A 27,715-nucleotide genomic window follows, 5' to 3' on the forward strand; every position below is an offset into this window, starting at 1 on the left:
TTTTTGCTCCCAAACTAGAGAGTGGATGACCCATGAGGTTCAAGTTAATCTACCTGTTCCTTCTGAGTGCTTTTAGATGGTTAGGCATTGCGTTTACTTGAAGGCCGGGCATGTTATAGATTATCTTTGCATGACAAGATTCTATGTATTGACCTCAAACCTAATTAGATTTGCTTTCCTGGACAAGAAAAATAAATCACTTCCAAGAGGATGTTTTGGGGTATTATCTAGCTCCCTATCGTATGCAAAGAGAGAATATGGGCATTTGTGGGTGTTGTTTCTTGACAACCATAGCAAACAGGGTGAGTGGATATATGTTGAAGTGCAAAATCACCTTTTCTCACATACATGAACTTGCGTCAAGCATTGAGTGTGTTGGTTTTCACATATGGATACATACATTTGCATTTCATCCGAAATCCAACATCATAAATATTGGCTCTGCTCATTCACTTATGATGTACGATCTTTGTCCTGGTCATATGAAACGTGTGCAGAGTAATGCATCAAGCGATATCCATTGTGGTTCTCTCTCTCTCTCTCTCTCTATATATATATATATATATTATATATATATATATATATATATATATATATATATATATATATATATATATATATATTATTGGCGTACCCTGATCACATCGAAGAGATGATACAGGACTCCTAAGGATCTTGATGTGAGTATTGACTAAATCAGTTACTTAATCTTGTTTCTTGCATTTATTGCTTTTCAACAATCTGATATATATGGTCTTGGTTTTTATGTTGTGATTGTCTTACGAGAGGGAGCCATTTTATCTTCATGATAAACAGTCATTGTTTATCTAATGTCAATTTTTAAATAACTCAACAAAATTTTCAAGTCAGCGTCAACATTTGTAGGATTTGTATTTAATAAAAATTGTTGACTAATTTACAAAAACACCACTAGATAAAACCCCCCCCCCCCCCCCCCTTTTTTTTTTTTTTTTTTTTTTTTTTTTTAAGTTTCACTTTTGTCATTTTTATTTTGCCTGGGTCATTGTTACGTAAATGAGAATCAGGTATCAACTTCCTTCGAATTTCCAATTTCGATTCAAAAACTTCCATTTCAAACTCTCATCCTTCGACCTCTGCCGTCGATTCTACGCCGTCTGCAATGCCGCTGAATATCGCCTTAGCTCTTGTGATCTTCATTCTTCAATTTAATCAAGGTACTTGCTAGTTACAAATTCAATCAAATTATAATTATTCTGAATTTAGAATTTACAGCTTCTTCAATGTACTTTGTATTTATTTGAGTTTAGTACTCCGTGGTTTTTTTGAGGAATTGGATCATGAACTTTTGAGTTTGAGTTTAATTTGAGTGTTTGAATTGCGCGCAGACATAATTCTCTCTCTCTCTCTCTCTTTTTTTTTTTTTTTTTTTTAGAGAATTTGTAATTTTAGAACTATAGAAATATAATTGAATTTGATGTTGTGCTGATTGTAGTATGTATGTTGATTTTTAGTTTGAATTTTCTGCTTTCATTTTGTGACTGAGTTAGTGACATAGGTTATAGAGATTAGAAAATGAACAACTACTTTAATTGGCAAAATTTGTGACTGATTTCGATCTGACAAATTCTTGAAAAGGAATATAACCTTTAGAGAATCGAGAAACCTTTTATTGAGGCAAAGTGAGAAAGAATCAACTCTATGTGAGTAGATTGTGAAGTCATTGAACATTCCGATATCAATTTCATTGTCCACAACTTTATCTGTGCTGCATTCCTAAATCAACATCTAGCAATTTGTCTCTTCACCTTTATTTCAGAATCTTACTACTCGTTCTTATTGATTTCAAACAAGATTAGACTAGACAAGATTAGAAAATTCATAGTCGACCACCTTCATCCAAGTGTAGAACACGTAACCTAACTTTTACAATTCAAAGCTCAGCATAAAGTTAAATTCCTTTCTCTCACACTTGGGAATTGGTACATTAACAATGTGTTTGGATTGAAGGAAATGAAGGGAAGAGAAATGTAGAGATGGGGTATCTTTAATTTGGATAACAAAAGAGGAAGGAAGGGAATTGGAGGGCAGAGAAATGAAATGATTAAATTGTAGGAAATTGATCCCTTCAACAATGGAGAGATTTGGAAGGAAAACTCACCATTATTCCTCCCCTCTTCTTTTCCTCCCTCCCTTTCTTTTCCTTTCCCTTTCTTTTCCTTTCCCTTTCTTTATCCAAACACACTGTAAGGGGGATATAGTGATATACCATGCTTTTGTATTGTGATTTTCTTTCAAGTATCAAGTACTATACATATTATGATGAAGTTGTTAAGTTCTTTAATTACTTGCGGAGTAGTTTAGTTATCAAATTAACTATTTTTTTTTCTTAATAATGAAGGCTGTTAAGTTTACTGAATAGAAGTAATTATTTAGTTTATTTATCAGTTTAACTAATTTTTCTTTAATAATGAAGGTTGTTAAGTTCCCTTATCATACTAGTTGTCAATTATGGAAAAGTAAATCATAATTTTATCTTAATTTGTGTTTTTATTGCTAAGTAGCCAATAAACCAATAAAGAAAAGGTATGTAAATTGAGAATTATAATGTCATTCAACTACTGTATAATCCTTCATCATTGTAAGCCTGTGGCGTTGTGTAGAGGTAGTTTGAAGGGTGCCACATAGGAAGTTTTCATTAATAATGAGATAAATTCTTTATTTATTTATTTTATTTTAATTTTCTGATTTTCAATATAGTTCATAGTATAATTAGGGATCTTTACTCATAACACTTGAAAACATAAATTTTATTATTAGAATACTTAATATGTCGTGCAAAACATTGTTGGGAGCACATCATACATTGCCCTATTTTGAAATTCCTAGATATAAATGTACACAAATTCTATCCAATCCTCTTTGCTGTAATTGTTTATTGGAGAAGACAATTTCAAGGGACGTACTTTAGGATTATAAAAGAGACTCATTTCCAAACACTTAATTTGATAGTGGAACGTTTAATTTGAATGTAATCTACTTTGTATTAACTCTCCTTTTGCCTTCATGTGAAATTTTGGCTTTCTCAAAAGATTGACCAATTTTTCAATGAAATGGATTTATTAATAAGAACTTGGGGTGGCTCAATTGAGAGCAACGACTATATGTGCCTTTAAAGTTGAAGGGAAAATACTATGCAAAGGCATTAGATTGGCGTTATTATAAAGGTTAGGGTGTTTAAGAATAAACATACTCAAGAGTCGAGAGTAGCAAGACGTGCTTGTTGAGATGGATGTGTGGTAACACTTTGTGGGATGATGTTATGGAATGGAAATTATGTATATAGAAATCAAGGTGAAATAGGTAAATTTGATAGATGATTGTAGTGTGGATGATTAAATCACCAGTTATGGTGTTTACAAGCAAAATAAAACTCTCATCAATTTTCTTCACACCTTTTTATTTCAAAATTTTTTGTAGATTAACTAACTCCCTTAATCGTGTTGCTCAAGCAACCTTTAACTTAATTTTACCAACTAATTATGCATTCCCTAGAGCTCTAGACTACCCCTCCACTACCCTCTACTGAGGCTAGTTTGGAGGAAAGTTAGAGTTGTAGATCTTTGTGATAAGAATAGTGATAATCAACTATGTTGGTTTGGCAAGTGAAAAGCCAACGAAAGAATGCATTGGTAAGTTAATTCCTTATTTTTCCCACTAAAAGGAAAAAGGATAATGGATATTTCAAAAGACATGGAGGCTTGCTCAAGATGAAAGGATGAAGTTCAAAATGATATGAAGAAAATGGGTTTGCTAGTAAGTTAATTCCTTATTTTTCCCACTAAAAGGAAAAAGAGACTATATTTTTAGCTCAAAGTGTTTGTGGATATAGATCGTTGTTTGTGTGGGTTTTGTTACTTTTTGTGATGCATGCTTAGGGCCTTTGAAGTGGAGGGTCAATTACTTTGTTATCTCTAGGCCTAGCAATTCCTGTATTGATATGACGCTTACTTTATTTGTCGTACTCATTTTTTTAATAGCTTACCACAAATAAGTGAAAAAGTATTATGAGCACAATGGTATTCATTTTAGAGGGGTATAATAGGGCATATGTTACTATATCAAGATGAAGCTTAAGGAGGCTATCTATTAGGTTAATTGAATGTTTTTGGACAAAGTTGTGAAGTGACATTAATATAAGACAAATGAATGATGTGAATATTGTTTATTTTAAAAGGTAATAAATGCACATTAAGACCATATTTGGTAGAAGTATTTTTAGAGTTGGAAATGGTTTCAATTAAACCATTACTATTACCAAATGTTTAGTTAGATGGCTTGTGTAACAATTACCATAAGGGTAATGGTTTTCACCCATTTGTTACCTCTTTAAAAGTTAAGGTAACAATTACCCGTATTCTCCTCAAACAAAAATAAAGAAAGTTAGGTTTAGATGATTCCTTTCCATGTTTGAATTCATTTCCATGTTTAAACCAAACAAATGAAAAAGGTAATGGTTAAATGATTAATTTCCTTCTCCTTATATGTTTCCTTTCCACTCCATTTCTAAAATTCATACCAAACGCCCCCTTTACTGAATAATAGGGTGAAATTTGGCCAGGTTTGGCCACAATGGGCATGAGGTACTTATAGAAGGATCTTATGTAGAAACCTTATGAAGGTTCTTGCCACAATCACTAGATTCCTTTGGAGCACACTTGTAAGTACTTAGGGAGCGTTTGATTTGCATAATTGCACGGGTTAAAGGAATGCAATTAAGAAAGAGAGAAATCAAAGCAAATTCCTTTTAAGTTGTTGTTTGATCACCTCCCTTCCTTTTCTACCATTGTTCCACCACATTCTCTTTAATTGTCGTCACCTTTCCTCCGATGCTACTGCCTCCCCTTTTCTTTCTCTACCTTCTCTTGTTTTATCACCACTATGCAAGGGATTAGCCAAGCCTAGCCTAGCTCGTTATTCATTTCACTTATGTAAGAAGGCCCAAAAATAATACTTGATGAGATGGAAGTTTGTTAAGAAGTCAGTTTTGGGGGAGAGGGTAAAGTAGTAATTCATGAATAAGTTAGTTACTAGTTTGTTATTTTGATTCCCTTTGCTAGCTGCTTCTGATGTTTGTTAGCTTGTTTAATTTGGGGTATTAATAGGTGATTGTAAGGGGAGTGTATGCAGAAAATTATTGTGGAGAGCTATGTATTGTTGAACACTTTGTTTGATAATACAACTATCCCCCCTGGCCGCCATTTTTTCTCTCTAATTAGCTTGTCTACTTACTATTTTCATACTAATTCCTAGCAAATTGGTATCAGTGTGGTGACGATTCAAGCCAGAGAAGACAATGGCTCGCTTTGAACCATGGTGGACAACGCTTGCACTTGTTAGAGCAGGAGATCGATGTGCTTCCTTTGCGTGTTGCTCTGGAGACCACGACTGGCGGCACTCAAGACGGATCTTAATGCGATGCTTAGCTAGCTAACGAGCATGAGAAAATCTGATCGGAGTTTCGATTATTGCCGAAGAATGGACCACAACACCAGTAGGTCAACCCTTTCTTAGGAGAACCTCCTGGACTATGGTGATGGCGGATTTCACGGAAGGCAATTGAATTGGAAGCTGAGGAAACTCGACTTACCACTCTTTGATGGAACGACTCCGGATGGTTGAATTCTTAGGGTTTAGCGGTTCTTCCATTTTTACCGCTAAGTAAAGAGGACCAACTCGAGGCGGCTGTGGTTTCGCTTAATGGTGATGCCTTGTTGTGGTATCAATGGGAGCATCGACGTCATCCCTTGTTAACGTGGGAAGCATTGAAGAAATTGCTTCTCCGCCGCTTCAGAACTACCGCAATAGGCACCCTACATGAGCAGTGGCTCACTAGATCGGCACGATGGCGGATTATCGGTGTCTCTTCATCGAGCTTCTAGCTCCCATTGATGGAGTACCCGAAGACATTGCTAAAGGGCAATACATTAATGGGTTGAAAGAAGACATCTGAGTCAAGGTCTAAATCTTGGATCCAACTACTTTGGATCAGGCCATGGATCTATCTATGTGAATTGAAGAAAAATTGAAGTTGAGCCCACGGCCCAAACCAGTTAGAAGCCCACCCACTTGGCATACCCCTTTCTCGAATTTTCAACCCAACACAAACACAACCCAAAATACAACCCTTAACACGAACCCAAACCTCCTCAACACCACCACCAACTAGCTGTACCCAAACTAAAACACCTACAACAACCACAAAAACACCATCAAAATAAGGCAGTTGCAGTGAAAGAGCTTCAATAGAAACGAGAATAGGGCTTGTGTTTTCGTTGTGATGAGTAATGGAATTTAAACCACCGTTGTCAGCGTCATGGCTTGAGCGTGTTGCTCACGGTGGACGATGATGACTGGGATGAATCCGATGAGTTCACCATGGTCGAAACGCAGCCAGATCCTCTCATATAGAACAACCAAACCCAAATACTAACCTAGAGGTCTCCCCGGCAAGTCGGTAATGGGTTTGACGAGCCCGAAGATGATGCGGTTGGTCAGAGTAGTAAACGAAAGATCTGTGGTGGTGATGATAGATCCCGAAGCAACCCATAACTTCATCTCTACCATAACAACCCATAAATTAGGTATCCACCTCACGAAATCAAAGAGTTTTGTGGTGACATTTAGTACCGGTATAGGGGGAAGGTGTGTGTAAGGGCTTGTTCTGAGTTACTGAAAACAACTAAATTGAATTGAACTGATTGGAGTTGAGCTGAGCTGAAAATGAACAACTAAACTCATAGAATAGAGATGAAATGAATTGTTTATGAGAGAAGAAAATTAGGAATTGAACTGATTGGAGCGGAGCAGAGCTAAACTAAACTGAAATTAAGTCGAAGAGAACAGGGCCCTGAAGGGGTTCTGCTGGACCTTCAGGGCGTGACGATAATGGAGGATTTTCTCATCCTTCCCCTTGGTAGCTCAGATATGATCCTTGGCATTCAATGGCCGGAGAAGTTGGGCACAATCACCTCCAATTGGAAAACGCAAACTCTCAAATTCCAGTTACGTGGGGATACAGTCACCTTAAAGGGTGGGGATACAATCATCTTGAAGGGTGATCTTCATTTTGGGCGTATAGTGATCACTTCAGGTAGTCTAACTTCGCGTTTTGAAATTTCGGGTCGGGTAATTTCGGGCATCGGGTGACGTTCGGGACAACTCCACTTCGGGGCATGTTCGGGTCGAGTTAGGTTAGTTCGGGTCAATTTTTAGATCTCGAGTCACGTCAGGATTGCCAAGTCTAGATGAGATTGTGAAATCGAGTGGCAGTGTGCATGTCTCATGTGACATTGTAGACACCAAATTGTGCCTCCCCAAAAACCAAGCCCAGTGATGAGTACTTTTCACGCTCTGGATATCGAGTAAGGTGAAATGTTGAAGAGTTTCGTGAATTCTTCTGTTTTCTAAAATGTTTTAAATAAAAATAGTTATTTTTGTTTTCGAAAATACTTCTTTTCGTATCCTATTTATGAAAAACGTCCAATCCATTTTAGTTTAGACCATAATATGAGTCCAATAATTGTGTAGTTGGATGGGTCTTGAAAAGACCTTTCCAACGATATATTATAAGCTCAATTCCGAATTATAACGAGGAAGTTATGGCCAAAATACTAAACTGGGCTTAAACGAGTTTTATGTGCGACCCAATGATCATGTGGAGGGTCCATTAATCTTAATTATATTCCTAAACCAATTAGGATTAATTAGAAGCTTTTATAAGTTTCTAAAAGATCTTAACTATCATTTTTGAAAAGATGAGATAAAGAATTTGAAATTGAATAAAATTCTCCTTTTGAAAGTCCTAATTCTATTCGAAATGAAAGACGTTCAAAGGCAGTCAGATATTATTTTCGTGCCTCATAATTTTTATCCAAATCGTAGATGGTTGGATAGCTCTTGAAATTATCTTTCCAATGATATATTATAATATTAATTCCGAGCTATAACGAAAAAGATATGAAAGAAATACGAAACTCCATCCAAAACTGACACCCTTCCACTATTTTGGCCATATTTTTTATTCTACAAAATATTTTAATCTGATTCTAATTGGATTGAAAAGTAGACTTCAAGAGTTTTCCAACGACATATTATATGTCTTATTTCGACTTCTGGATCAAAAGTTATGATAAAACAAAATCCGCAAATAACTGTCTTGTCGCGTCGCGACAGCTGTGTCGTTTCGCGACTTTTGTTTGGCGACAAAACCTATTTTACTCCGATTAAAATTCTGACTCTTTTCTAATCGTTTATGGTCGTTTTACTCTATAAATAGGGTCGATATTCCCCGTTTTCAAATTACCAACAATCATCAACAATCATCTTTCTATTCTCTCTCTCAAAGCTAGAAGCTTGTTCTTTCTCCCACTTTCTGAGCCTTACCTTATTAAATACAATATTCCTCCATCACAAGACTTAGACACACATGGCCAAGCTCGAAGTTGCCTTCGCCCTAGACGTAAAAGGTTGATAATTTCTGGTGTTTGGTCCCAAATCCCTATTTCAATTATTTAAATTAATTGTTTGATTTAATATTTTCATTGAAGTTACTAACGTGTGTATTGTTTTGATAGAAAGAGATACGAGACAACAAAGTATGTAGTTTTATTGTTATATATCTTTAGAAAGCATGCTTAGATTATTTTAATTCCTGGTATCATGTTTAGGGTATTAACTAATATTCCTAATATCATGTATGTTTCCGGTATCATGCTTAGGTTGCTTTCTATTTTCTTCTATCATGCTAGTATCATGTTTATGGCTAAAGCTTTGATCTTTATTGTTTAGTGACATGCTAGGATTTGTTATTAATCATGTTAGTATCATGCCTAGGACCTTGCTAATAATATTATTATGCTTTATTGAGATTATATGATGATGATGATTTGTTGTTAATATTATATATTGCTTGATATTATTGTTATTGCTTGATCACGCCTTTCTTATAGGTTTAAAGGGAATTTTACTTGTAATCACGATTAATAAGATAATTAATAATTTGAATTAGGCTAATATGATTTTAATTCAAGTGATCGCCAATAATAGATTTGTTTGTGCATTAATATTCAACCAACATAGATTAAACAGGTTTAGGGTTAATATATTGATTGTATGTTAGTCAGAAAGCGCACATGAATATAAGAAGAATAAAGTAGAGGCCCATTTTTAGGGCATATTCAATTTCTTTTAGGTTGGATTTGTACCTTCATCCCCGAATATCCAGTCATGGTTCCAGACCACTATGGAGTTAGCGATCTCTAAGATCGTGAAGTGGTGTAACGTTCACCATGTGAACGGTTTACAAGTTCCCTTCACGATTTACAAGTTCCTAAAATTTGTTGGCGACTCTTTTACTCTAGCTTCCTTCCCTTTGGACGCCACCATGTTTAAGTGTATGATCACAGTGGGGCTCAAATTTGGGATGCTTGAAATATTCCCTACAGACATGTTATTAGGACTTTGGTTGGAAGTTATTTAGATGTTTATTGCTATCTTTAAGAAACTTAATGGTGGAAGGAAATATTGATTCCCTAAGCCATTAGAGTTATGAGCTTAATGGTGGAAGGAAATATTGATTCCCTAAGCCTTCTACTCCTCTCTACTTATTTATACTAAAGATTATTAACCTAGCAAACTAATACTATTAAAATACCCATACTACCCACCTTAGGTTAGTCTATTACAGATAAATTTATAGTAGAGGAAAGATGGAATTGAAAATATATTTCATTAATGCATTAAACCAAAGTACAACATATATTACAAGATTTATTTGACATTTGCTAATAATTTTGGTATTATCCGCGACCTCTTCTTCGACTTTGTCCTCGGCCATGGTTAAAATTATGCGTACCACGACCTTTACTATGTTGGTTTCCTCTTTTCCCCCTCTTTTCTCTTGAATCTTCTTGATATGTTAAATTGGGATTGAAATGTTTGATCGAAATTTGCTTTTCTTTTCAATTTTTGCTCGTGTCTCTAATAAAATACTAATTATTTAAAAAAAAAATTGTTTAAAAAAATAAATGACAATTAACTTAACCATTGTGGTATAAATTAGCTAGAAGGAAGAATAGCTTTGCAATCCTAGGTGGCATGACAAGCTAATTTAACAATTAGCTTAGCCAAGTTAATTTGTTTAGCAAGCTAATTATTGAATTATCCTCCAATGGTTTGGCTATTAGCTTGAAAATTACTAAAATTGCAAGCTAGTTCCCAAAAGCAACCATTGGAGTTGCTCTTAATGACTAAGCTAGATATTAGTAACAAGAATATGTATCCTTTTTTTTTTTCAGCGAGAAGAAAATATGACTTTGAATAATTTGACATTCCCCTAATTTATTGGAAATAAGGAAACAAAATAGAAGTTGTAAAACTAAGGGCTTGTTTGGCATTATTTTTGGTTTTCAGTTTCCTATTTTTTTGAAAATCAAAAACCAAAAACAGGAAACAAGAAAAAGGTGTTTTTACTTTTCTGTTGTCAGTTTTCAAAATTATCATGATTTTAATAAGTTTATATAATTTTTGATTTATTATGGGACATATATCATTTACTTTTAAAAAACAAAAAACCAAAAAACAGAAAACCACAGCAATGCCAAACGAACTCTAAGTTACCACTTTCTCATTTAACTAAAACAAATAATAACAACCTAATATATAGGCATACATAAACTGAAAAATAGGAATAACTAAGTGGGATAGTAATCCATGCATGATTTGTATCAAATACATCTATTACTAACAACTATTTAACACATGACTTAATCAACTTGATTGATTCTTAGCGAACTAAGATATTTATCCTAAAACTAAGGAAGCTAATTAACCACTAACTTGAAGGACTAACATTAACAATAAGATCATACTACACATTTTGAGTTTGTTTAGAGGCCAAAAATATTTTCTTAATGAAGTTGCTTTTCCCTTAGACTATAAACTTGAATCCTCTTTTGCCTGCATGGCTACACCGTTATGCTCCCTCCATCCCACAAAAAACTTCTTAATTCTCCCTCTATCCTTTCCCGATTTTACTTCTCTTTTCTTCCTTAGTTCGGTAACTTGGTCAACTTAATGTAATAATATTTTCATTTTCTCTTTTTCATTTCTTTTTTTAATAAATCTTCTTTTCTCTATCCCTCTTAAGAATTATGGTCTCTACTTTTTCTCATCTAAATTGAAACTTAATATATATATATATATATATATATATATATATATATATATATATATATATATATATATATATATATATATATATATATATATATATATATATATATATATATATATATATATATAGTTTGATATAGTAGTATATCACCATTAGAAATCTCCTTAAAGTATGTGCCAAAGGTAAATGGGAAGTTGGTTTTTTATTTTTTTTAATTTTTAGTGGGACAGAGAGAGTATACTCCCTCCCGTTTTTTATTATAAGCATCACTTTCTAAAGTAGGCAACCCTTGGAGGGAATAAATATTGTGCATGGGGAAGGGGTGAGTAGGCAACCCTTTCTCTCCTTTATTACATTTCCTATTTTAGTCTTATCCACTTTCCCCCTTTTATCCTCTTATAACCATCGCTTAATAGCTCAAAATATGTAGTCTGTATTTTGTTTATGTAATTCTGTTTTATGCACAATAACATGTTCTACTGAGTATGATGAAGATTTGTTTTTTATTTCGAAAAGCAAAGGTTTCTCCGTTTCTCTATTCGAAAGAAAATGGAACTTTTTACAAGCTTCCTTTCCCTACTAAAGAAACATTTGGATACCGGTTGCTGACACCGAGAAATGGAGAGGCAATGTGTAAGTTTTTCTTGCGCAAATTGCTCTAATCTAAATTATTTGTATTCAAGAATTTACAACTTCCGTTACTTTAATTTCAACAATGAGCTCACGGAATCCAAGGCAAAAATTCTTAATGCTTGATTAGTAAATTAAAGGGATGTGATTAAGTGGAGGAAAGAGAGTGGGGGATTAGTTATCCACCATGTCACCACTAATACGCATTCACCACCTGTATACCCACCCCACCACTAATAAGATCCTGATTGAAACCCCACCCTGCAACCACCAACCTCCAAACAGCAAACCCTGACTAGAAACCCACACTAAACCCATTTACCTCACAACCACCAAACACCGACCAGAAACCCACCCCAAACTCACTCTTCACCCACCCTCCACCGCAAAGCTACCCTACACCCATCTAGCCCATATGATTGTCGGAGAAGACGGCGTGAGATTGGAGAAGAGGACGGCGAATCACGCAAGGGATTTGAGACTTGGAGTGTTTGAAGACGATTAATTGACAAATTTGGGCGACGGAGTTTTAAGATGGTGTGATCATGTTATGGAATTCCAACATTCAAAATTTGACTCGCTGGCGAACGTTTTTTATTTGAAATTTTACTTTCGAATGCTTAGGTTTTGGAGGATATGAGGTCAGGGACGGGGGAGAAAATATGAAGGTGTATTTAGGGGAGGATAGATAAAATAGATAGTGGTGGTGGTAGTGTGGTGGTTGTGAGCTTGTGACGGAAGAAAGAAGACAAAGATAAGTGGTGGTGGTGGCTAAGAGGGAAGAGATAGAAAATAGGTGGCACTGACATTGGATGTTGTCGCTGGGAATGAGAGAAAAGGTGGATTAGGGTGTTAATGGAGATGAGTTAAGTTAATTTGATTTAATGTATTATAAATTGAATTAAGTAAGGGTATGCTGGTAATTTATTTAAAATTTAAAAAAATTTACTAATAAAGGGTAGTTTTAGTTTGTTGCAAATAATATGTAATTTCTATACTTAGTATATGTTACAAATAAAAAGAAATAAAGATAGTAAATTAATTGGAAAAATTGATATTAATAATCCCACCTTTCTTCAATCTTCTCAAAATAATCCCATTTTTTACCCTTATCTTCTCAAAATAGGCCATGACCGATTTTATAAGATTATTGATCGGTTGAAATAGGTAGCATGTCACCATGCCACTTGTTAGTTTTTTATTGCTCTAATTTTTTTTTAAAAATCATTTAAAAAAAAAAAAGTTCTTCAATGGCTTCCTTGCTTGACTATACCCACCCCCTAACCCTTCCACTTAAGTCGTCCACTCCTCCACCCACCACTGAATGACCCTGCCGCCATGACCAGACCGACAGGCCCACCTCCCTTCCCCTTCTGCTTTCCTCTCGTTGCTTGCTGTATCTCTCGCCCTCTTTTCTCTCTCCTCTGCTACGTGAAACCACTAGCAATGGTCGGTGCTTACTTCGATTTCTAAGATTTCATGTTTATTTCATGGTTAGGAGGGTTTTCATGGGTAAGTGGCAGGGTTTTTAGGGAGGATGGGTGGTTGATTTGGGGGGTTGATGGTATTCCGAGTGGGTGGGAGGTTGTTATTGGGTGGTTGCTGGGGTGATTGTGATGGAATAGTGATTATGGTGGTTATGATAGGGCTGAACAAAAGTATCTAAAAATCCGATGATTCGATCCGCATCCGATCCAAAAATTATGGATAACCGATCCGAAATTGATTTCGGATTGGATATCCGATTTGAAAAAATCGGATATTGAATCGGATATCCACAAATTAAAACACTTAAGGATTACTTTATTACTACGTATAAGTTTATTTTATTACCCCCAAGCCCAAACATTCCCAGGCCCAAACTCAAACCCTAACCCTTATTTCACTCCCTCAAAACACAAAACTCCCCTACTGCCGCTCTCTCTCCTCTCCCCTCCCCTCTCTCCTACCTCCTCTCTTTCTCTTCTCTTTCTTTTATCACATCTGAAAGTCTGCAACCCAATCCCACTCTATAATTCTAGAAATCATCAAATCCCACACTTAACTTTTAATAATAATCCCCTTCGACTGCAGCGGCTTCCTTCCTCACAGATGCTCCAAGGCTATGCCAACAATGGCGGCTCTATCTACACTTTTTCTGATTTTTTTTTTTCCTCATTTGATCGGAAGTTTTAAAGGATTTGTAATGTACTTTTGTATATAAGTGTTACAAATTTTTGGTTTGTTAACGTTCTAATGATGAAATTAATTTTGCATTCATGAAAAATATGAAATGTATCCTAGTTTTGTTTTTCTTGAATTTATTTTCTAGTTTTGCGTATCAATTTGCCTTTTACAACAAATCAATTTTTTCTATCATAATAGTAAGTTAACAATATTAGTCATAAAATATTAAAAATGCTCGGATATTGGGTATCCGAACTATCCGATCCGAAATTTTCGGATATCGGATATCCAAAAAATATCGGATCGGATACGAATATCAAATACTCGAATTTTCGTATACAGATATCCGATCCGAAATCCAATTTCGGATTGGATATCCGATCCATGCTCAGCTCGAGGTTAGGATGGTGGCATGATGTTTGGTGGCTTTGTGATAAGTGTAAGGGTTACTTTGGAAAGGGGTAGGGTGGTGTTTCGAGTTGCCATGGAAGGAGGTGGATTACCATGGATATGGTGGCAACGGTGGTAGTGTTGGTGGTGAGATTAAAGAGGAAAAAAAAAATCAACTGGTTAAATAGGTTGTAGGTTAAAAAGTTTATTATAAGAAGATAGGGATAAAATGTGGGATTATTTTGGAATTATTGAAAGCTGGGATTATTTTAAGTAGATTGAAGAAACGCAGGATTATTAATATTAATTTTTCCATATTAATTTGCAACAATGCCACTACAATGACTAGCTTAAGCAATGTGTGTGAATCCTGTCATTAGAGATACTCCTAATGTCCTTTTGCTTTCTTTTTTTCATTTTTTTTACTCGTTTCTTCTTGCATTTATGTGCTTGCCGATTCCTCCCATTGATTGCACCAGATTCCTAAACTGTTTTGCTTCCTTGTAGAGTGAGCCTTTATGTTCTCCAAACGTTAGTTGTGAGCTGAATATTCTGGTAGTAAAGTTTTTAAATTTACTTTATATCTCTTTCCTGCTTTGTTCACTCAATGTAATGGCTTTGTTGAGAGGGGGGTATTTGGGATAAGCTTGATGAGATTTAAACTTCCATGTCTGGGGTTAAAGGTAAAGGACTTAGAAATCTTCCCTTTTTGACTTGGAAACGTGCGGCTGTGTCTAGCTTGTATTTATATTTGATAGAGTGGGGTGGAAACTTGGGGCATTCTAAGTAAATTGTTTCTGTAAACATCCCTTATATGCAACCCTCTGCAGGTATTAGTTTATCTCACACAACTGTTGAAATGCCTTTTATCTCCCCAAACTGTTGAAACGCTTAATATAATCTTTCTCACTTACAAATCTTACCCGTCATTGTTGAAATGTTATACCTGCTGGTTATGTTCTGAAGAAGGCAAGTATATGCTTACATGGTCAATATTGATACTAATGAGCTTCTCTGCACTACAGCTCTCTTTAGCTTGCTACTGATAACAAAAATGATTTTTGTAGGGGCTGGAGGATCCTTCCAGGAGCAGATACAAACTTATCCTCAGTGGTTGGCTGATTATTACTTCTGTTATACCCCATGAGCTTCCAATGGAATTATTTGTAGCTGGGATATATCTACGGAGCCATTCCGATGTCCAATTGCTGGGAAGGTGATTGAGTTTTTTTTTTTTTCAAAGCTTGCCAATTCATTTCTTCTTCCAAAGTCAATCATGTCATCATTTGCTTGAAAAGTTGAGTTGAATGATATATGTTTTATTTTGATGGGAAGCATGGTTTCATGCTGGAATCATTTATAGACTTTGCTTAAAATGATAAAATTGTGATTGCTCTGATTAGAAGTCCTATAATCCTATAGATATTTGGTTTTTCATATCTAACCAAAATACAAGCAGTATCTGTACTTCCAATCCTAAAGTTGTATATTGACTCTGAGTAGAGCGTTATGCCTGAATGCCTGATGGCCTAAGGCAATTTTATGATTTTGATGATCTAAATTGTTGTAGTACAAGTTTGAATTTGTTGGTCTATTTCATGTAGCTTAATAGTTAATAGTTGGAAGTACGGAAGAAATATGTTTTCAGGGAGTCACAACTATGACGTTAAACTACAATAGAAAAGAGCGCAGCATATTCTCTTCCCTACCTGTATGCTGAGATTTTCAATTGGTTTATATTTTGTAATGTACTGACTTCCGGCAAGCGAATTAATATTAATAAACTGCAATAATTTTATGGGAAGGAAGGCTTAAAGCTTGATTGAATAACGATAGGAAGGATTACACTTGATAACTTGAGGCTATCACTCTCACTAGTAGCTTGAGGCCACCACTCTCACAATGTGTTTCACTCAATTTTCTGGATACCCTCTAAATTACCACTTACACTACTTATACTAAGGTGGTCATAGAGACCTTGAAGCTTACATGTGATACATAGCTAAAATAGAAAGACATAAAATAGCACAAAGAAACTAAGTTGCTCTCTTTCCTTCTCTTCCTCTTAATTAATTTTGTCATCTTCTCAATTGGAGCTTGTAACCTTCCCAAATGGTGTTTGCTGCTGCTGAAGCTTTCTCCCTTGATCTTGGTTGACTTGCCTTCTCCTTGTATAGACCTTGATAGAACTTGGTTGGACATCTTGATCTTGACCTTGACCATGTGCATCCGTGACAATACCCCGCCCCAAAAGACTCACCTTGTCCTCAGGGTGGAAGTCCGGGAAACGTTGATTCAATGACTCGCCGTCCTCCCATGTCGCTTCAAATTCCGGCAATCCCTTCCATTTGACCAAGACCTCCCACCCGTTCCCTGCGTGCTTCCTGTGGCCGAACTTCTAGGACTGATTCCGGCTCGACTACCAATTCCATCTCGTCAGTGAGTTGCTCTGGAATACTCGGATTGACAGCCGCCGCCCCCACCGCTCGTTTGAGCTGCGAGATATGGAACACGGGGTGGAGCTGACATGAGGATGGCAGATCCAATCTGTATGCAACCCTGCCCACCCTCTGAATAACCTTGTACGGCCCATAATACCTCGCCGCCAATTTCTCGAAAGGTCGCTTCGACAGAGACCGCTGTCGGTATGGGCGGAGCTTCAAATACACGGCCTCCCCTTCTTGAAACTCATCGTCTATCCTTCGTCGATCCGCAAATTCCTTCATTAGCTGCTGAGCTCTTACCAAATTAAGGCGCAATTCTTCTAACACTAAGTCCCTCTCTCTCAAACCTTCCTCCAAACTACTGACCGGCGTCCTGCACCCACTCGCCACAATTTAGGTGGATCACGGCCATAGACAACCTTGAAGGGTGTCATCTTGGTGGATGTGTGCGGTGAGGTGTTGTAGGAATATTCCGCCCACGCTAACCACTTCGCCCACTGCTTCGGCTGCCCCTCCACAAAGCACCGGAGATATACTTCGAGCCCCTTATTAACAATTTCCGTCTGGCCGTCCGTCTGCGGATGATAGGTCGTACTGCGCTTCAATTGAGTGCCATGGAGTCTGAATAATTCTTTCCAGAAAATGCTCTAAATACTCGGTCACGATCCGAGACAATTGAAGACGGAAACCCGTGAAATCGCACCACCTCTTTAATAAAGCAATCAGCCACCCGTAGAGCATTAAAAGGGTGTTTCAATCCAATAAAATGGCTATACTTGGATAGCCGGTCAACCACCACTAGCACCGAATCGATTCCCTTGGACAAGGGTAGCCCCTCCACGAAATCCATGGACAGATGGCCGTCGGAATTGGGAGAGGTTGTAAGAGGCCGAGAGGGTGGCGTTGGGCCACCTTGTTCCGTTGACAAACCGTACATTCTCGCACAAAATTACCCACGTCTTTTCTAATTCCCTGCCAATACCAATCCGCCGCGACTCGAATAAAGGTCTTGACTTCTCCGTCGTGACCACCAGTAGGGGTGGCGTGATACTCCTTCAGCAACTCAGATATGAATTTTGAGTTTTTAGGAATCACGACTCTCCCTTTGTAGAGAAGCCTATTTCTTTCAAGTGTAAAACCTGATGGACCCTCCCCATTTTCAAGGCCTTTCTTAATTTGGCCCAACCACATATCCTCTTCCATTTCTTTTTCTAGATCAACCCAATTTACCCAAGATGAAGAAACCAAAGCAGCGAATTGGGCCTCTTGCACCTTCTGGCCCATTTCACCACCAAATCTGGACAGCGCATCCGCCACTCGGTTTGAGGCCTCGGGTTTGTATTGAACCTCGAAGTTGAACCCTACAAGCTTCCTCAACCACTTTTGGTAGTCCCCCCTACTTCTCGTTGTTGAGTGATGTACCGTAGACTTTGTTGGTCGGTACGTACCACGAAATGACGGCCCATTAAATAATGCTTCCAACGGACTATGGCTAAACAAATGGCCATAAGCTCCTTCTCATAGATGGATTTCTCTTGAGCCCTAACTCCCAACATCTTGCTATAGTATGCTATGGGCCGGCCCATTTGCATTAGGACAGCCCCGAGCCCATAGCCCGATGCATCGGCTTCTACCACAAACTCTTTCCCAAAATCCAGCATTGCTAGAACCGGGGCGGTAACCATAGCTTCCTTAAGTCGGTTGAAGGCTTGAGTGGCTTCTTCGGTCCAACCATAACATTATTTCTTGAGTTGGGCCGTGAGCGGGCCCGCGATGAGAGCATATTGGGCCATGAATTTTCGGTAGTATCCCGTGAGTCCAAGAAAGCCTCTAAGCTCTCTCAAATTTCTTGGATAGGCCCACTTTAAGATTGCTTGCACCTTTTCCTTATCCATGGCCACACCATGATAAGAAATCACATGGCCCAAGTAAGCAATTTCTACTTGGCCAAATTCACATTTCTTTAAGTTGGCGTACAACTTGTTTCCTGCCAAAATCCCGAACACTAACTCCAAGTGCCTTGCATGCTCATCTTCACTCCTACTATACACCAAAATGTCGTCAAAAAATACTAAGACGAATTTGCGTAAGTAAGGCCGAAATATATCATTCATCAATGATTGGAAAGTCGCCGGGGCATTCGTAAGACCGAAAGGCATGACGAGGAATTCGTAATGCCCTTCATGAGTACGAAATGCGGTTTTAGGGACATCATCGGGTTTAACCCGAATTTGATGGTAACCCGATTTTAAATCGAGTTTAGAGAAAATTTTAGCCCCATGGAGCTCATCAAGCAACTCATCGATGACCGGAATCGGGTATTTATCCGGCACCGTCTCTTTGTTCAAAGCCCGGTAATCAACGCAAAAACGCCAAGATCTATCCTTCTTCTTAACTAGCAAAACCGGGCTAGAAAAAGGACTAGTCGAAGGCCTTATAATTCCGGCCTCAATCATCTCGCGTATGAGCCTCTCGATCTCGTCTTTTTGGACTTGTGGATATCGGTAAGGACGGACACTCACGGGGTTGCTACCCTCCTTGCGTGTAATGGAGTGTTCATGGCTTCGTTGTGGTGGTAGGCCGTTGGGAATTTGAAAGACATTCTGATATTGTTTAAGTAAGGCCCCAATATATTCAGGATTGGGCCTTCCAGATTGGGCCTCTCCTTCCTTATCCATCATGTTGATTTCAACTAAGATGCCCATCTTCTCTTTACTTAGACTTCTCACCATGGCCTTCAAGGATACTTGTGACTTCTCAAGGGTGGGGTCGCCCACCAAGGTCACCGGAACTCCGGCGATGGCGAACCTCATGACATGCGTCTTCCAATTCGTCACCACGGAACCCAACTTTTCTAACCATTGAACCCCGAGTATCACCTCCGCATTCCCTAAGGACAAGGGTAAGAATTCCTCGGTGATCGTGATTCCTCCATCCAACTTGACCACCACCTTCTTACACACTCCCCGCCCTTTTATCATTTCTCCATTTCCGAGGGCTACCCCGAACTCCCCATCACCGTACACCTCTAGTGATAACTCCGACACTAGTTGTTTGGAGATAAAATTATGGGTTGCTCCCGGGTCAATCATCACTATCACCCTTCGCCCCTTCACTTCTCCACCCAACTTCATGGTTTTCGGGTTAGAAAGGCCAACCACCGAACACAACGATACCCCCACCACGGGTTCACTAGCCTCCCACGCCTCTTCTTCTTCATTCGGCTCATTCTCATCCTTTTCCTCTTCTACTTCACCGGTGACCATGAGTGTGAGCTCCTTCCGTTTGCAACGATGGCCAACTCCCCACCGTTCATCACACCGGAAACAAAGCCCCTTTGCCCTTCTTTCTTGCATTTCCGACTCGGTTAATCGGCGCGTGGAACCTACTGCCTGAGCTTGAGAAGGATGAATTTTGATTTACGGATCCTTGCGATGTTTCAGGGGCCTTGGGCCATGCTTTTGGGCCCGAAGAACTTGGCAGCCCAAAAGTTCTTATAAGCCCAGCTCCTCCCCCACTTCTTTCCACTGGGCTAATGTTACTTGGCCCACCATAGCTCGGCCCGACCTTCCATCCGCCACTACCCGTAGTCTTCTTTTCCAGAGCAAATCTATTTCTTTCCTCTATTCTTCCTGCCACCTCCATAGCCCTCTCCAAATTTGGAGGATTTAACAACCTCAGCTCAGCCTTAATATCTTTCCTCAGTCCGTTTATAAACTGACCCAACATGATGCTTTCCGGCACATCCTCTAATGGCGCCGCCGTCTCAATGAACCGCCGGCGATACTCCGCCACCAAACCCGTCCCCTCCTGAGTTACGGCCAGCCACTGTTCGTGTAACGAACCGTGATGAGATGGACGGAATTCACTCAAAATTCTATGTTTGAGGTCCGGCCACCCATAGAACGGCCGGCGTTTTTGTTCCCATTGGAACCACTTCATCGCTGGCCCATCCATGGCGACCACCGACGCCTCCATTTTCTCCCTCTCCGATAGACGGTATACCTCAAAGTACATCTCGGCCCTCGTGGTCCAATTGTCGGGGTCGGAGCCGTCAAAAATTGGCATCTCTAATTTTCTGTGCTTCCAGCGTCCACCACCGTAGTCGCCGCCGTCACCTCCTACTCTCCCAATACCGCCGCGCCCCCCGCCTGGCTCCGGTGGGTGCCATTCCTGTTCCCCGAACGACCGCCCCCCGACTGGTGTTGCCGCCCGTTCTAACTCCGGTGGCGGGTGGCTCTCGTCTTCCAACGGTGAGAACGGAGGGTTAATTTGTTGTTGTTGCTGGTCTGGCGGCCTTGTCTTCTCCAATTCTCGCTGAAGTCTGGCGACCTTCCCTCGGTCAATCGCAGCCTGAGTGTCGATGGTAGCCCGAAGATTTTCGATGCGGATGTCCATCTTGTTGACCGCGGTCGCAACAGCCTCTTCCGTCCTTTTCCGTTCCTCTTCGAGGATTTTTCGCTCTTCTTCCATTGCTGACTTCACGGCGGCCGCGACCACCCGTGTGAGGTTGTCGTTTGGCGTCTGTAGTGTTTCAGCGATAGTCGTCATCTGCGTTTTCAACTCCTTGAGCGTTGTTTCCATGGCGTCCAGGCGTTGTGAGGTATTAGCCTCCATTTTTTTTTTTTTTTTTTTTTTTTACTTGGTGGTCGGACTGGTGGTTCCGGTCACTGGCAGCCGCAAGACCGCCTGCTCTGATACCACTTTGTAATGTACTGACTTCCGGCAAGCGAATTAATATTAATAAACTGCAATAATTTTATGGGAAGGAAGGCTTAAAGCTTGATTGAATAACGATAGGAAGGATTACACTTGATAACTTGAGGCTATCACTCTCACTAGTAGCTTGAGGCCACCACTCTCACTAGTAGCTTGAGGCCACCACTCTCACAATGTGTTTCACTCAATTTTCTGGATACCCTCTAAATTACCACTTACACTACTTATACTAAGGTGGTCATAGAGACCTTGAAGCTTACATGTGATACATAGCTAAAATAGAAAGACATAAAATAGCACAAAGAAACTAAGTTGCTCTCTTTCCTTCTCTTCCTCTTAATTAATTTTGTCATCTTCTCCATTGGAGCTTGTAACCTTCCCAAATGGTGTTTGCTGCTGCTGAAGCTTTCTCCCTTGATCTTGGTTGACTTGCCTTCTCCTTGTATAGACCTTGATAGAACTTGGTTGGACATCTTGATCTTGACCTTGACCATGTGCATCCGTGACATATTTGCAGGTTGATATATGTTGTTTTGACAAGAAAGACTGGAACCCTGATTTCAGATGTTATGGTGTGTCATTTATGTGTTGTTCTTAATGCGTCAAATTAAACACAGAATTTTATACACTAATCTGATATTATTTCTGGTGCCCGTAGGAATTTTCTGGTGTCGTTGGATCTGCAGAAAGTTTAGACTTAGAGTCAGATATGGAAAGAGTACCAAGTCGAACGCTGTATGCTGATATCTTATTTCTTACAATTGCTTTACTTCTCAATTTAGCATTGAAGATCTTTAACTGTATATTATCCACTTTTGAGTCTGTGTTCTCTACTTCTTTATGCTGGAATATCTTCATCCATTCATTGGCTATTGTTGTCTAGGTTGGTGATCATCTTGAGTAAGCTGAACTTAAGGGAATTAATTGGTCCTACAAATCCGATGAGAAGGCCATGCCTAAAAAGTAAGAGATGTCATTAATTTTCTATTATTGTTGGAGTAGAAGAGATTAGACTTTGGAATCATCACCGGAATCAAGCAACCTTGGTGAAATCATTATTTTTTAATTGTTAGGTGGTATTTTAAATAGGAAAATTTGCAAATTGCAGCCATTAAAAGTTAGTATTTTGCAAATTGCAGCCATTAAAAAAAAATTGCAAATTGCAGCCCAAAAGTTCGTATATATTGTAAATTGCAGCCCGATTCAACTTTTTCATCGGTTTACATGTCGAAAAATCTTCGGTTAAGGTTTTATGGGCCATTTTAGTCCTTAAGGGTCCGAATTGAGCTCGGAATTAGCAAAAAAATAACGTGTCTTGTTTTTACAGCAAAAAATGGTTGCCCACAAATCGATACATTTTTGTTACGCAAAACGAAGCTCTTACGTTATTCTTTTGCTAATTCCGAGCTTAATTCGGATCCTTTAGAAAGAAAATGGCCCCTAAAATCTTAACCAAAGATTTTTCGACATGTAAACCGATGAAAAAGTTGATTCGGGCTGCAATTTACTATTTATACGAATTTTTGAGCTGCAATTTGCAAAATACTAACTTTAAATGGCTGCAACTTGCAAATTTTCTTATAAATAAAATGAAAACCGGGGTTAAATCAATGCGTGGGGTTTATTAAGGTGGTAAATTACAAAAACTCTTAATAGTCACAATTGGAATTGTACATAATAACTTAAAATTCATTAGGTCACAGCAGCTGAAATTTAGGTTGGGGTTCATTGCAAAAAACAACACAAGTCTCTTGTTTTGTATATTATGTTAAATTTCTTAGTTTATGTTTTGATTTACGAAACAAAAGCAAATATTTTAGCAATGAAGTTAGAATTTGTATTATCATTTTTATAGTGGGAGTCAGTGTCAGTTGCTTTTAAGTGAAATTCAGTGTCAGTTGCTTTAGAGCAAGCAGTGTAGCAAATTTAATTACAAGTATTTGTTTGAGTGATTAGTGTTTGTGTAATAATAAAGGAAATAAAGAAAATTTTGTAAGGGTTTTGGGAAAGGAGTAATTGGTATAGGTATACCATACAAATGAAATCCAACATGTTAACAAACGGATTTATGAAACGCTGTGGCACAGCTACCTGGCCTTTATACTGTCTAAGCATATGACAGTGCAATTTTATGAGCTGGCAAATTAACACTGTTGTTCATTATTACAATTAGGCCATTAGATTGACAAGCCTTGTTAATCAAAAAGATCAACTGGCACTGGTGATTGCTCGGGTTCTCCAGAACAGAAAGAGTTCATCATGACCACACTAAAAACTGTGGGAAGAATGACATTAATATGTGGTGATGGTACAATGTTGTACTTCATGGTCTTCTATTATGTTGCATACTGATGTGTTTGCAAAGAGTGAACTTTTACATAATGCCTTGTGGAAAATGAAAAAAAAAAAAAAAAAAAAAAGATTGCAAGGTGTAAGTTCAATTAAACTATTTTAATGTATGAAATGTCTTAAGTTCTACTAAGCCTGTGATATTTCATGCTAATTGAACTGTCTAGATATTATGTTACTTGAGCTTGTGACTTGAAATATGATTTGGATAGCAAATCATGGTGTAACATTTACAATACTTGGGTATGATCACCATGGTTAGGCTATTGCAGAGGAATAAATTGGAGAATTTTATCAATCAAGAGAAAGTTGTGCTCTTTTAGTGTTGCTTGGGCTTTTATGTTTCATAGTGAGATTGATGAAGACCATTGATTATTTGCATATTTAATCACCTCCTCTATAAGGCACTTGGGTTTTGGGCAATTGTTGTACATCTGTGTTTGGACTAATTAGATGACTATCCAGCTGATGCTGGGAAGTGACTGGGGCATAGATGGATGGGGATTTATGGAGGATTAGTAGTTGATTTTTTGTGTGATACTTGTTAGATGGATGGGGTTCTATAGTGGATTGGAAAGGAAACTCAGGGAAGGGAAGTGAAAATGAAAGAAGAGAAAAATTTTCATGTCAATTTGGATTGTGCCAATAAATTTAGCAACAGCTGAAAGAATTAAGTCTCCAGAAGCTGTCTATGGCTTCTCCGTTCACGCATGCATCAGTGGACCCAATTACAGATATCATGCTTCAGGGTCAGAGTACTCTTGTTACTACACTTCAGATGTTCAATTTCACTGCCTTGCAACTGCCTATGTGTTCAGTGTCATGAACTTGGATAGTGTCAAGCTTGATTATATCCAGGCAACTATTAGTGTGAGGTTTTCATTGCTGCATTTTTCCTATTCATCTCCCATGCTCACCCAATTCAGACACTCTCAGCTGATTGACCACCTAGTCCACCCCAGTTTATTCTGCTGTTACGTTTTTCTCTCTTTAATTAGACAGTTTTCTGTCCACTTCCATTACTTGACAAGTGCTGGGAAGGAGGCTGGAAAATATATGCCTGATGAATGTATTGAGCAAGGCTCTAATTTTCATCCAAACCTGGTAAACATAGTTTCATACATGGTTCAAATGATGTTGCAGCTTGCCACATTTGCTCTAAATTACATGGGGGTATCTTTATAACCAGAGCACTATAGAAAACAAGCCCTTACCTTATTCTCTTCTAGCAGCTGTTGGTTTCCTTGTCGTCAAGATGTCTGATTTATTAAGGGACCTCAATGATAGGCTTAAGCTGGTGCCCTATTGCCCATGCCCACAGCTTTAAGAGATAAACTATTGATCTGGGCTTTGCTTATGTTCTCGGGTTGCTATTTCTGGGAAAGGATTCTGAGATCAGCGTTCCCTAGAAAAATGCCTGCTTTCGAATGCCAGCAGCAAACTATGGTTAACTTGGAGAAGGAGATGTGTAATTTTTTGGCAATGAGTTACTGATGAAACTATTTCATCAACCTTTAACTCATCTCTCTGCTGCTGTCGCCATACGTAGATGGAACAAAATGATGTTGGCTTACATGTAGCTGCTATATGTTACTCCTTGTTTTAAGATTAGTTGTGTTGAGCATTTTTGTAGGTTATGCTTCCATATTCTATGCAAAGAAATGAATTGCCGATTTAATTCCTTCAGACAGCCATAGCTAAAGTGTTTGCCAAAAAAATTATGTAATTTTTTAATTTATGTACGCCATAATTTCATAAGCCTTCCTGTTGTAAAAAATAAAAAATTCATAAGCCAATTGTTAGTTGCTATTACCTACGTTTACTAAACATTAACTTCTATGTTAACCATTCAGTAAATCAGATTGTTACAAATCCTTCTATAAGGACCTACATATGTACAATATACTTGTATGTCAATAGGTAATCAAATCAGATGGTTTGCAAAATCCAATCTACACTCCCTTGGTTACCAAATACTCCCTCCGTTTTTAAATACTTGCTCCATTTTTCATTTTCAGCTGTTTTTAAATACTTGTTTCATTTCTTATTTAGAAAATTTTTACAATATTTAATTCATTTCTCTCAATTAGTAGGGCCCAATATATTTATTACCTTTTGATTCTCTCTCCTCCAATTTACCTTCCACCCACCCCACTACCTCTTTATTTTAATACTTTTTTCAATTTCTCCTAAAACTTTGCGCATGGAGAAATGTAACAAGTATTTAAAAATAGAGGGAGTAATTTTTAGAAGGGTTGTGAATTGTACTCTATTGTATAATGAAGTGACTAATATATTATTTACAGAGTATACCACTAATTGAGCATGAGATACATTGTAGTACTAAACTTTAAATTATATAACTTTCTCTTTATTTCTCATTTGGAGTTTTCAACCGTAACAAGAGTAATGAATCATTCTTAAGTTTATTGTTATCAGCGCATCTGATTGATGTAACACAAATGATGTGTACACCAAACACGGTCAAAAAATATGTAGAGTTTTCAACCAACAATACAATGCCCTCATGTCATAAGAATTAACTTAAATTTTGATAACTTATTATCCCATCAAATGTTAGGTTAAATACCTTGACATAATGACATTTAAATCATTAACGTCAGAAAAATTGCTCAGATTATTGACATTATGGTCTAGGTAGAATGTATATTTGGACTTCGGTTAAAAGCACAGTCAAAATTATACGAAATAATGTTTTAGACATAACATTTTGTAGTAAACTTTAACATGTATTCCGCACAATAAATCTCTATTTCCCGCCGTTTAATCAACTTTTTACAATTTCTATTTACTACCTCACTTTTTTATTAGTTGACACATTTTGACTTTAATACTATTCACACAATTCTCTTTGACCCTGTTTTGTGATTTATACGTAATGAAAAATATAGTCATGTGGAGTCTTGTTAGATTCGTCACAATATATATTTTTAAAATATCAACTTTTATAATTTTTTATAATTGATAATTAAATATATTAATGGTTGAATTTGTGCATTGACAAACATGACTAAAGAAATGTGTCAACTAAAAAGAAACGGAGGAAGTATTATGGAGTAAATGGATGATAATTAATAATTCTCAGCTTGAAATTAACTCAACACAAAAAGACTAAGGTTCCAACTACTCAAATGTTGAAAATATGGCAGCAACAACTCCTTTTAAAAACAAATTAGGTGAAACATTTAATCACACAGATCATCAACGTAAAAATAAATAAATAACAAAGACAAAAAATCTAGATTATTTTTAATAGGAGTAATTAATTAACACATTCAAACTTGACGAGGATGTCAATACGCTAGTATACGTATATATAAGTTAACGAACGCTGCGGGGCATTGGATAAGCTAAATGCGGGGGCGTTGGACAAGCTAAGTGCGGGGGCGTTGGATAAGCTAGCTAAAAGTATAAAGATTAAATTAAAAAAAAAACATTAATTACACCGATCGACGCGTGATTTTGTTATGCTTTCCCAAATTAATATCATTTTAGGCAATATTTTAAATGCTTATCCAATGTCCCGGGGGCGTTCGTTAGCAAGATATATTGGACGCCGCGGGGGCGTTGGATAAGCTAGCTAAAAGTAGAAAGATTAAATTAAAATGAACAATTATTACACCGATCGACGCATGATTTTGTCACGCTTTCCCAAATTAATACCATTTTAGGCAATATTTTAAATGCTTATCCAACGCCCCAGAGGCGTTCGTTATATATATATATAATATTAATATTATATATATATATATATATATATATATATAATATTAATATTATA

At 37.6% G+C, this 27,715-nt stretch overlaps 1 long non-coding RNA gene across 2 annotated transcripts; it reads left to right on the forward strand.

Moving 5' to 3' along the window:
* Positions 1 to 1,053: 1,053 nt before the first annotated feature.
* LOC145564100 (uncharacterized) lies at positions 1,054 to 25,662 on the forward strand. Of its 2 annotated transcripts, XR_014094747.1 has the most exons (7): positions 1,054 to 1,196; positions 8,616 to 8,636; positions 15,469 to 15,617; positions 22,082 to 22,136; positions 22,223 to 22,299; positions 22,448 to 22,527; positions 23,738 to 25,662. It is a non-coding gene; the product is annotated as an uncharacterized LOC145564100 (long non-coding RNA). The 2 variants fall into 2 exon arrangements; XR_014094746.1 differs by having other exon boundaries at positions 22,448 to 25,662.
* The last annotated feature ends 2,053 nt before the right edge of the window (positions 25,663 to 27,715 follow it).

This window comes from Chenopodium album, chromosome 10, assembly GCF_948465745.1.
Source record: "Chenopodium album chromosome 10, dcCheAlbu1.1, whole genome shotgun sequence".
Taxonomy (NCBI): Eukaryota; Viridiplantae; Streptophyta; class Magnoliopsida; order Caryophyllales; family Amaranthaceae; genus Chenopodium; species Chenopodium album.